Source organism: Pimephales promelas, chromosome 19 (genome assembly GCF_988280905.1).
Source record: "Pimephales promelas chromosome 19, fPimPro1.hap1.1, whole genome shotgun sequence".
Classification (NCBI taxonomy): Eukaryota; Metazoa; Chordata; class Actinopteri; order Cypriniformes; family Leuciscidae; genus Pimephales; species Pimephales promelas.
Window position 1 is genome coordinate 29456750 of NC_142787.1, and position 10956 is coordinate 29467705.

Genomic DNA, 10956 nt, shown 5'->3' on the forward strand with positions numbered 1-10956 from the left:
CTCAGGTCTAAGTCTCATGGCCCTCTATCATAATCCAGAGTTTCGAGAAAATTGGGGATACTTAATTTTTCGCCCCCCCCAAAAAAACGTAAGGGGTAACACTGTCGTTTTTTTTTCTGGTCGAAAGTTTGAGTTTCCATTTCTCAGCTCTGGAAGGGTCTAGAGCCTCCATTTTTGCACCCAGGTCTAAGTCTCATGGCCCTCTATCATAATCCAGAGTTTCAAGAAGATTGGGGATACTTAATTTTTCGCCCCCCAAAAAAAACGTAAGGGGTAACACTGTCGTTTTTCTTTTTCTGGTCGAAATTTTGAGTTTCCATATTTCAGCTCTGGAAGGGTCTAGAGCCTCCATTTTTGCACTCAGGTCTAAGTCTCATGGCCCTCTATCATAATCCAGAGTTTCGAGAAAATTGGGGATACTTAATTTTTCGCCCAAAAAAAAAAACGTAAGGGGTAACACTGTCGTTTTTTTTTTCTGGTCGAAATTTTGAATTTCCATATCTCAGCTCTGGAAGGGTCTAGAGCCTCCATTTTTGCACTCAGGTCTAATTTTCATGGCCCTCTATCATAATCCAGAGTTTCAAGAAGATTGGGGATACTTAATTTTTCGCCCCCCAAAAAAAAACGTAAGGGGTAACACTGTCGTTTTTTTTTCTGGTCGAAATTTTGAGTTTCCATATCTCAGCTCTGGAAGAGTCTAGAGCCTCCATTTTTGCACTCAGGTCTAAGTCTCATGGCCCTCTATCATAATCCAGAGTTTCGAGAAAATTGGGGATACTTAATTTTTCGCCCAAAAAAAAAAAACGTAAGGGGTAACACTGTCGTTTTTTTTTCTGGTCGAAATTTTGAGTTTCCATATCTCAGCTCTGGAAGGGTCTAGAGCCTCCATTTTTGCACTCAGGTCTAAGTCTCATGGCCCTCTATCATAATCCAGAGTTTCGAGAAAATTGGGGATACTTAATTTTTCGCCCAAAAAAAAAAACATAAGGGGTAACACTGTCGTTTTTTTTTCTGGTCGAAATTTTGAGTTTCCATATCTCAGCTCTGGAAGGGTCTAGAGCCTCCATTTTTGCACTCAGGTCTAAGTCTCATGGCCCTCTATCATAATCCAGAGTTTCGAGAAAATTGGGGATACTTAATGTTTCGCCCCCCAAAAAAAAACGTAAGGGGTAACACTGTCGTTTTTTTTTCTGGTCGAAATTTTGAGTTTCCATATCTCAGCTCTGGAAGGGTCTAGAGCCTCCATTTTTGCACTCAGGTCTAAGTCTCATGGCCCTCTATCATAATCCAGAGTTTCGAGAAAATTGGGGATACTTAATTTTTCGCCCAAAAAAAAAAACATAAGGGGTAACACTGTCGTTTTTTTTTCTGGTCGAAATTTTGAGTTTCCATATCTCAGCTCTGGAAGGGTCTAGAGCCTCCATTTTTGCACTCATGTCTAAGTCTCATGGCCCTCTATCATAATCCAGAGTTTCAAGAAGATTGGGGATACTTAATTTTTCGCCCCCCCAAAAAAAACGTAAGGGGTAACACTGTAATTTTTTTTTCTGGTCGAAATTTTGAGTTTCCATATCTCAGCTCTGGAAGGGTCTAGATCCTCAATTTTTGCACTCAGGTCTAAGTCTCATGGCCCTCTATCATAATCCAGAGTTTCGAGAAGATTGGGGATACTTAATTTTTCGCCCCCCCAAAAAAAACGTAAGGGGTAACAGTGTCGTTTTTTTTTCTGGTCGAAATTTTGAGTTTCCATATCTCAGCTCTGGAAGGGTCTAGAGCCTCCATTTTTGCACTCAGGTCTAAGTCTCATGGCCCTCTATCATAATCCAGAGTTTCAAGAAGATTGGGGATACTTAATTTTTCGCCCCCCCAAAAAAAACGTAAGGGGTAACACTGTCGTTTTTTTTTCTGGTCGAAATTTTGAGTTTCCATATCTCAGCTCTGGAAGGGTCTAGAGCCTCCATTTTTGCACTCAGGTCTAAGTCTCATGGCCCTCTATCATAATCCAGAGTTTCGAGAAAATTGGGGATAGTTAATTTTTCGCCCAAAAAAAAAAACGTAAGGGGTAACACTGTCGTTTTTTTTTCTGGTCGAAATTTTGAGTTTCCATATCTCAGCTCTGGAAGGGTCTAGAGCCTCCATTTTTGCACTCAGGTCTAAGTCTCATGGCCCTCTATCATAATCCAGAGTTTCGAGAAAATTGGGGATACTTAATTTTTCGCCCCCCAAAAAAAAACGTAAGGGGTAACACTGTCGTTTTTTTTTCTGGTCGAAATTTTGAGTTTCCATATCTCAGCTCTGGAAGGGTCTAGAGCCTCCATTTTTGCACTCAGGTCTAAGTCTCATGGCCCTCTATCATAATCCAGAGTTTCGAGAAAATTGGGGATACTTAATTTTTCGCCCCCCAAAAAAAAACGTAAGGGGTAACACTGTCGTTTTTTTTCTGGTCGAAAGTTTGAGTTTCCATTTCTCAGCTCTGGAAGGGTCTAGAGCCTCCATTTTTGCACTCAGGTCTAAGTCTCATGGCCCTCTATCATAATCCAGAGTTTCAAGAAGATCGGGGATACTTAATTTTTCGCCCCCAAAAAAAAACGTAAGGGGTAACACTGTCGTTTTTTTTTCTGGTCGAAATTTTGAGTTTCCATATTTCAGCTCTGGAAGGGTCTAGAGCCTCCATTTTTGCACTCAGGTCTAAGTCTCATGGCCCTCTATCATAATCCAGAGTTTCAAGAAGATCGGGGATACTTAATTTTTCGCCCCCAAAAAAAAACGTAAGGGGTAACACTGTCGTTTTTTTTTCTGGTCGAAATTTTGAGTTTCCATATTTCAGCTCTGGAAGGGTCTAGAGCCTCCATTTTTGCACTCAGGTCTAAGTCTCATGGCCCTCTATCATAATCCAGAGTTTCGAGAAAATTGGGGATACTTAATTTTTCGCCCAAAAAAAAAAAACGTAAGGGGTAACACTGTCGTTTTTTTTTCTGGTCGAAATTTTGAGTTTCCATATTTCAGCTCTGGAAGGGTCTAGAGCCTCCATTTTTGCACTCAGGTCTAAGTCTCATGGCCCTCTATCATAATCCAGAGTTTCGAGAAAATTGGGGATAGTTAATTTTTCGCCCCCCAAAAAAAAACGTAAGGGGTAACACTGTCGTTTTTTTTTTCTGGTCGAAATTTTGAATTTCCATATCTCAGCTCTGGAAGGGTCTAGAGCCTCCATTTTTGCACTCAGGTCTAATTCTCATGGCCCTCTATCATAATCCAGAGTTTCAAGAAGATTGGGGATACTTAATTTTTCGCCCCCCAAAAAAAACGTAAGGGGTAACACTGTCGTTTTTTTTTTCTGGTCGAAATTTTGAGTTTCCATATCTCAGCTCTGGAAGGGTCTAGAGCCTCCATTTTTGCACTCAGGTCTAAGTCTCATGGCCCTCTATCATAATCCAGAGTTTCGAGAAAATTGGGGATACTTAATTTTTCGCCCAAAAAAAAAAACGTAAGGGGTAACACTGTCGTTTTTTTTTCTGGTCGAAATTTTGAGTTTCCATATCTCAGCTCTGGAAGGGTCTAGAGCCTCCATTTTTGCACTCAGGTCTAAGTCTCATGGCCCTCTATCATAATCCAGAGTTTCGAGAAAATTGGGGATACTTAATTTTTCGCCCCCCCAAAAAAAACGTAAGGGGTAACACTGTCGTTTTTTTTTCTGGTCGAAATTTTGAGTTTCCATATCTCAGCTCTGGAAGGGTCTAGAGCCTCCATTTTTGCACTCATGTCTAAGTCTCATGGCCCTCTATCATAATCCAGAGTTTCAAGAAGATTGGGGATACTTAATTTTTCACCCCCCAAAAAAAAACGTAAGGGGTAACACTGTCGTTTTTTTTTCTGGTCGAAATTTTGAGTTTCCATATCTCAGCTCTGGAAGGGTCTAGAGCCTCAATTTTTGCACTCAGGTCTAAGTCTCATGGCCCTCTATCATAATCCAGAGTTTCGAGAAGATTGGGGATACTTAATTTTTCGCCCCCCAAAAAAAACGTAAGGGGTAACACTGTCGTTTTTTTTTCTGGTTGAAATTTTGAGTTTCCATATCTCAGCTCTGGAAGGGTCTAGAGCCTCCATTTTTGCACTCAGGTCTAAGTCTCATGGCCCTCTATCATAATCCAGAGTTTCGAGAAAATTGGGGATACTTAATTTTTCGCCCAAAAAAAAAAACGTAAGGGGTAACACTGTCGTTTTTTTTTCTGGTCGAAATTTTGAGTTTCCATATCTCAGCTCTGGAAGGGTCTAGAGCCTCCATTTTTGCACTCAGGTCTAAGTCTCATGGCCCTCTATCATAATCCAGAGTTTCGAGAAAATTGGGGATACTTAATTTTTCGCCGAAAAAAAAAACGTAAGGGGTAACACTGTCGTTTTTTTTTCTGGTCGAAATTTTGAGTTTCCATATCTCAGCTCTGGAAGGGTATAGAGCCTCCATTTTTGCACTCAGGTCTAAGTCTCATGGCCCTCTATCATAATCCAGAGTTTCGAGAAGATTGGGGATACTTAATTTTTCGCCCCCCCAAAAAAAACGTAAGGGGTAACAGTGTCGTTTTTTTTTCTGGTCGAAATTTTGAGTTTCCATATCTCAGCTCTGGAAGGGTCTCGAGCCTCCATTTTTGCACTCAGGTCTAAGTCTCATGGCCCTCTATCATAATCCAGAGTTTCAAGAAGATTGGGGATACTTAATTTTTCGCCCCCCAAAAAAAACGTAAGGGGTAACACTGTCGTTTTTTTTTCTGGTCGAAATTTTGAGTTTCCATATCTCAGCTCTGGAAGGGTCTAGAGCCTCAATTTTTGCACTCAGGTCTAAGTCTCATGGCCCTCTATCATAATCCAGAGTTTCGAGAAAATTGGGGATACTTAATTTTTCGCCCAAAAAAAAAAAAAACGTAAGGGGTAACACTGTCGTTTTTTTTTCTGGTCGAAATTTTGAGTTTCCATATCTCAGCTCTGGAAGGGTCTAGAGCCTCCATTTTTGCACTCAGGTCTAAGTCTCATGGCCCTCTATCATAATCCAGAGTTTCGAGAAAATTGGGGATACTTAATTTTTCGCCCAAAAAAAAAAAACATAAGGGGTAACACTGTCGTTTTTTTTCTGGTCGAAATTTTGAGTTTCCATATCTCAGCTCTGGAAGGGTCTAGAGCCTCCATTTTTGCACTCAGGTCTAAGTCTCATGGCCCTCTATCATAATCCAGAGTTTCGAGAAAATTGGGGATACTTAATTTTTCGCCCCCAAAAAAAACGTAAGGGGTAACACTGTCGTTTTTTTTTCTGGTCGAAAGTTTGAGTTTCCATTTCTCAGCTCTGGAAGGGTCTAGAGCCTCCATTTTTGCACTCAGGTCTAAGTCTCATGGCCCTCTATCATAATCCAGAGTTTCGAGAAAATTGGGGATACTTAATTTTTCGCCCCCCAAAAAAAAACGTAAGGGGTAACACTGTCGTTTTTTTTTCTGGACGAAAGTTTGAGTTTCCATTTCTCAGCTCTGGAAGGGTCTAGAGCCTCCATTTTTGCACTCAGGTCTAAGTCTCATGGCCCTCTATCATAATCCAGAGTTTCAAGAAGATTGGGGATACTTAATTTTTCGCCCAAAAAAAAAAACGTAAGGGGTAACACTGTCGTTTTTTTTTCTGGTCGAAATTTTGAGTTTCCATATTTCAGCTCTGGAAGGGTCTAGAGCCTCCATTTTTGCACTCAGGTCTAAGTCTCATGGCCCTCTATCATAATCCAGAGTTTCGAGAAAATTGGGGATACTTAATTTTTCGCCCAAAAAAAAAAACGTAAGGGGTAACACTGTCGTTTTTTTTTTCTGGTCGAAATTTTGAATTTCCATATCTCAGCTCTGGAAGGGTCTAGAGCCTCCATTTTTGCACTCAGGTCTAAGTCTCATGGCCCTCTATCATAATCCAGAGTTTCGAGAAAATTGGGGATACTTAATTTTTCGCCCAAAAAAAAAAAAACGTAAGGGGTAACACTGTCGTTTTTTTTTCTGGTCGAAATTTTGAGTTTCCATATCTCAGCTCTGGAAGGGTCTAGAGCCTCCATTTTTGCACTCAGGTCTAAGTCTCATGGCCCTCTATCATAATCCAGAGTTTCGAGAAAATTGGGGATAGTTAATTTTTCGCCCAAAAAAAAAAACATAAGGGGTAACACTGTCGTTTTTTTTCTGGTCGAAATTTTGAGTTTCCATATCTCAGCTCTGGAAGGGTCTAGAGCCTCCATTTTTGCACTCAGGTCTAAGTCTCATGGCCCTCTATCATAATCCAGAGTTTCGAGAAAATTGGGGATACTTAATTTTTCGCCCCCCAAAAAAAACGTAAGGGGTAACACTGTCGTTTTTTTTTCTGGTCGAAAGTTTGAGTTTCCATATCTCAGCTCTGGAAGGGTCTAGAGCCTCCATTTTTGCACTCAGGTCTAAGTCTCATGGCCCTCTATCATAATCCAGAGTTTCGAGAAAATTGGGGATACTTAATTTTTCGCCCCCCCAAAAAAAACGTAAGGGGTAACACTGTCGTTTTTTTTTCTGGACGAAAGTTTGAGTTTCCATATCTCAGCTCTGGAAGGGTCTCGAGCCTCCATTTTTGCACTCATGTCTAAGTCTCATGGCCCTCTATCATAATCCAGAGTTTCAAGAAGATTGGGGATACTTAATTTTTCGCCCCCCCAAAAAAAACGTAAGGGGTAACACTGTCGTTTTTTTTTCTGGTCGAAATTTTGAGTTTCCATATCTCAGCTCTGGAAGGGTCTAGAGCCTCCATTTTTGCACTCAGGTCTAAGTCTCATGGCCCTCTATCATAATCCAGAGTTTCGAGAAAATTGGGGATACTTAATTTTTCGCCCAAAAAAAAAAACGTAAGGGGTAACACTGTCGTTTTTTTTTCTGGTCGAAATTTTGAGTTTCCATATCTCAGCTCTGGAAGGGTCTAGAGCCTCCATTTTTGCACTCAGGTCTAAGTCTCATGGCCCTCTATCATAATCCAGAGTTTCGAGAAAATTGGGGATACTTAATTTTTCGCCCCCCAAAAAAAAACGTAAGGGGTAACACTGTCGTTTTTTTTTCTGGTCGAAATTTTGAGTTTCCATATCTCAGCTCTGGAAGGGTCTAGAGCCTCCATTTTTGCACTCAGGTCTAAGTCTCATGGCCCTCTATCATAATCCAGAGTTTCGAGAAAATTGGGGATACTTAATTTTTCGCCCCCCAAAAAAAAACGTAAGGGGTAACACTGTCGTTTTTTTTTCTGGTCGAAAGTTTGAGTTTCCATTTCTCAGCTCTGGAAGGGTCTAGAGCCTCCATTTTTGCACTCAGGTCTAAGTCTCATGGCCCTCTATCATAATCCAGAGTTTCAAGAAGATCGGGGATACTTAATTTTTCGCCCCCAAAAAAAAACGTAAGGGGTAACACTGTCGTTTTTTTTTCTGGTCGAAATTTTGAGTTTCCATATTTCAGCTCTGGAAGGGTCTAGAGCCTCCATTTTTGCACTCAGGTCTAAGTCTCATGGCCCTCTATCATAATCCAGAGTTTCGAGAAAATTGGGGATACTTAATTTTTCGCCCAAAAAAAAAAAAACGTAAGGGGTAACACTGTCGTTTTTTTTTCTGGTCGAAATTTTGAGTTTCCATATTTCAGCTCTGGAAGGGTCTAGAGCCTCCATTTTTGCACTCAGGTCTAAGTCTCATGGCCCTCTATCATAATCCAGAGTTTCGAGAAAATTGGGGATAGTTAATTTTTCGCCCCCCCAAAAAAAACGTAAGGGGTAACACTGTCGTTTTTTTTTTCTGGTCGAAATTTTGAATTTCCATATCTCAGCTCTGGAAGGGTCTAGAGCCTCCATTTTTGCACTCAGGTCTAATTCTCATGGCCCTCTATCATAATCCAGAGTTTCAAGAAGATTGGGGATACTTAATTTTTCGCCCCCCAAAAAAAACGTAAGGGGTAACACTGTCGTTTTTTTTTTCTGGTCGAAATTTTGAGTTTCCATATCTCAGCTCTGGAAGGGTCTAGAGCCTCCATTTTTGCACTCAGGTCTAAGTCTCATGGCCCTCTATCATAATCCAGAGTTTCGAGAAAATTGGGGATACTTAATTTTTCGCCCAAAAAAAAAAACGTAAGGGGTAACACTGTCGTTTTTTTTTCTGGTCGAAATTTTGAGTTTCCATATCTCAGCTCTGGAAGGGTCTAGAGCCTCCATTTTTGCACTCAGGTCTAAGTCTCATGGCCCTCTATCATAATCCAGAGTTTCGAGAAAATTGGGGATACTTAATTTTTCGCCCCCCCAAAAAAAACGTAAGGGGTAACACTGTCGTTTTTTTTTCTGGTCGAAATTTTGAGTTTCCATATCTCAGCTCTGGAAGGGTCTAGAGCCTCCATTTTTGCACTCATGTCTAAGTCTCATGGCCCTCTATCATAATCCAGAGTTTCAAGAAGATTGGGGATACTTAATTTTTCACCCCCCAAAAAAAAACGTAAGGGGTAACACTGTCGTTTTTTTTTCTGGTCGAAATTTTGAGTTTCCATATCTCAGCTCTGGAAGGGTCTAGAGCCTCAATTTTTGCACTCAGGTCTAAGTCTCATGGCCCTCTATCATAATCCAGAGTTTCGAGAAGATTGGGGATACTTAATTTTTCGCCCCCCAAAAAAAACGTAAGGGGTAACACTGTCGTTTTTTTTTCTGGTTGAAATTTTGAGTTTCCATATCTCAGCTCTGGAAGGGTCTAGAGCCTCCATTTTTGCACTCAGGTCTAAGTCTCATGGCCCTCTATCATAATCCAGAGTTTCGAGAAAATTGGGGATACTTAATTTTTCGCCCAAAAAAAAAAACGTAAGGGGTAACACTGTCGTTTTTTTTTCTGGTCGAAATTTTGAGTTTCCATATCTCAGCTCTGGAAGGGTCTAGAGCCTCCATTTTTGCACTCAGGTCTAAGTCTCATGGCCCTCTATCATAATCCAGAGTTTCGAGAAAATTGGGGATACTTAATTTTTCGCCGAAAAAAAAAACGTAAGGGGTAACACTGTCGTTTTTTTTTCTGGTCGAAATTTTGAGTTTCCATATCTCAGCTCTGGAAGGGTATAGAGCCTCCATTTTTGCACTCAGGTCTAAGTCTCATGGCCCTCTATCATAATCCAGAGTTTCGAGAAGATTGGGGATACTTAATTTTTCGCCCCCCCAAAAAAAACGTAAGGGGTAACAGTGTCGTTTTTTTTTCTGGTCGAAATTTTGAGTTTCCATATCTCAGCTCTGGAAGGGTCTCGAGCCTCCATTTTTGCACTCAGGTCTAAGTCTCATGGCCCTCTATCATAATCCAGAGTTTCAAGAAGATTGGGGATACTTAATTTTTCGCCCCCCAAAAAAAACGTAAGGGGTAACACTGTCGTTTTTTTTTCTGGTCGAAATTTTGAGTTTCCATATCTCAGCTCTGGAAGGGTCTAGAGCCTCAATTTTTGCACTCAGGTCTAAGTCTCATGGCCCTCTATCATAATCCAGAGTTTCGAGAAAATTGGGGATACTTAATTTTTCGCCCAAAAAAAAAAAAACGTAAGGGGTAACACTGTCGTTTTTTTTTCTGGTCGAAATTTTGAGTTTCCATATCTCAGCTCTGGAAGGGTCTAGAGCCTCCATTTTTGCACTCAGGTCTAAGTCTCATGGCCCTCTATCATAATCCAGAGTTTCGAGAAAATTGGGGATACTTAATTTTTCGCCCAAAAAAAAAAACATAAGGGGTAACACTGTCGTTTTTTTTCTGGTCGAAATTTTGAGTTTCCATATCTCAGCTCTGGAAGGGTCTAGAGCCTCCATTTTTGCACTCAGGTCTAAGTCTCATGGCCCTCTATCATAATCCAGAGTTTCGAGAAAATTGGGGATACTTAATTTTTCGCCCCCAAAAAAAAAACGTAAGGGGTAACACTGTCGTTTTTTTTTCTGGTCGAAAGTTTGAGTTTCCATTTCTCAGCTCTGGAAGGGTCTAGAGCCTCCATTTTTGCACTCAGGTCTAAGTCTCATGGCCCTCTATCATAATCCAGAGTTTCGAGAAAATTGGGGATACTTAATTTTTCGCCCCCCCAAAAAAAACGTAAGGGGTAACACTGTCGTTTTTTTTTCTGGACGAAAGTTTGAGTTTCCATTTCTCAGCTCTGGAAGGGTCTAGAGCCTCCATTTTTGCACTCAGGTCTAAGTCTCATGGCCCTCTATCATAATCCAGAGTTTCAAGAAGATTGGGGATACTTAATTTTTCGCCCAAAAAAAAAAACGTAAGGGGTAACACTGTCGTTTTTTTTTCTGGTCGAAATTTTGAGTTTCCATATTTCAGCTCTGGAAGGGTCTAGAGCCTCCATTTTTGCACTCAGGTCTAAGTCTCATGGCCCTCTATCATAATCCAGAGTTTCGAGAAAATTGGGGATACTTAATTTTTCGCCCAAAAAAAAAAACGTAAGGGGTAACACTGTCGTTTTTTTTTTCTGGTCGAAATTTTGAATTTCCATATCTCAGCTCTGGAAGGGTCTAGAGCCTCCATTTTTGCACTCAGGTCTAAGTCTCATGGCCCTCTATCATAATCCAGAGTTTCGAGAAAATTGGGGATACTTAATTTTTCGCCCAAAAAAAAAAAACGTAAGGGGTAACACTGTCGTTTTTTTTTCTGGTCGAAATTTTGAGTTTCCATATCTCAGCTCTGGAAGGGTCTAGAGCCTCCATTTTTGCACTCAGGTCTAAGTCTCATGGCCCTCTATCATAATCCAGAGTTTCGAGAAAATTGGGGATACTTAATTTTTCGCCCAAAAAAAAAAACATAAGGGGTAACACTGTCGTTTTTTTTCTGGTCGAAATTTTGAGTTTCCATATCTCAGCTCTGGAAGGGTCTAGAGCCTCCATTTTTGCACTCAGGTCTAAGTCTCATGGCCCTCTATCATAATCCAGAGTTTCGAGAAAATTGGGGATAC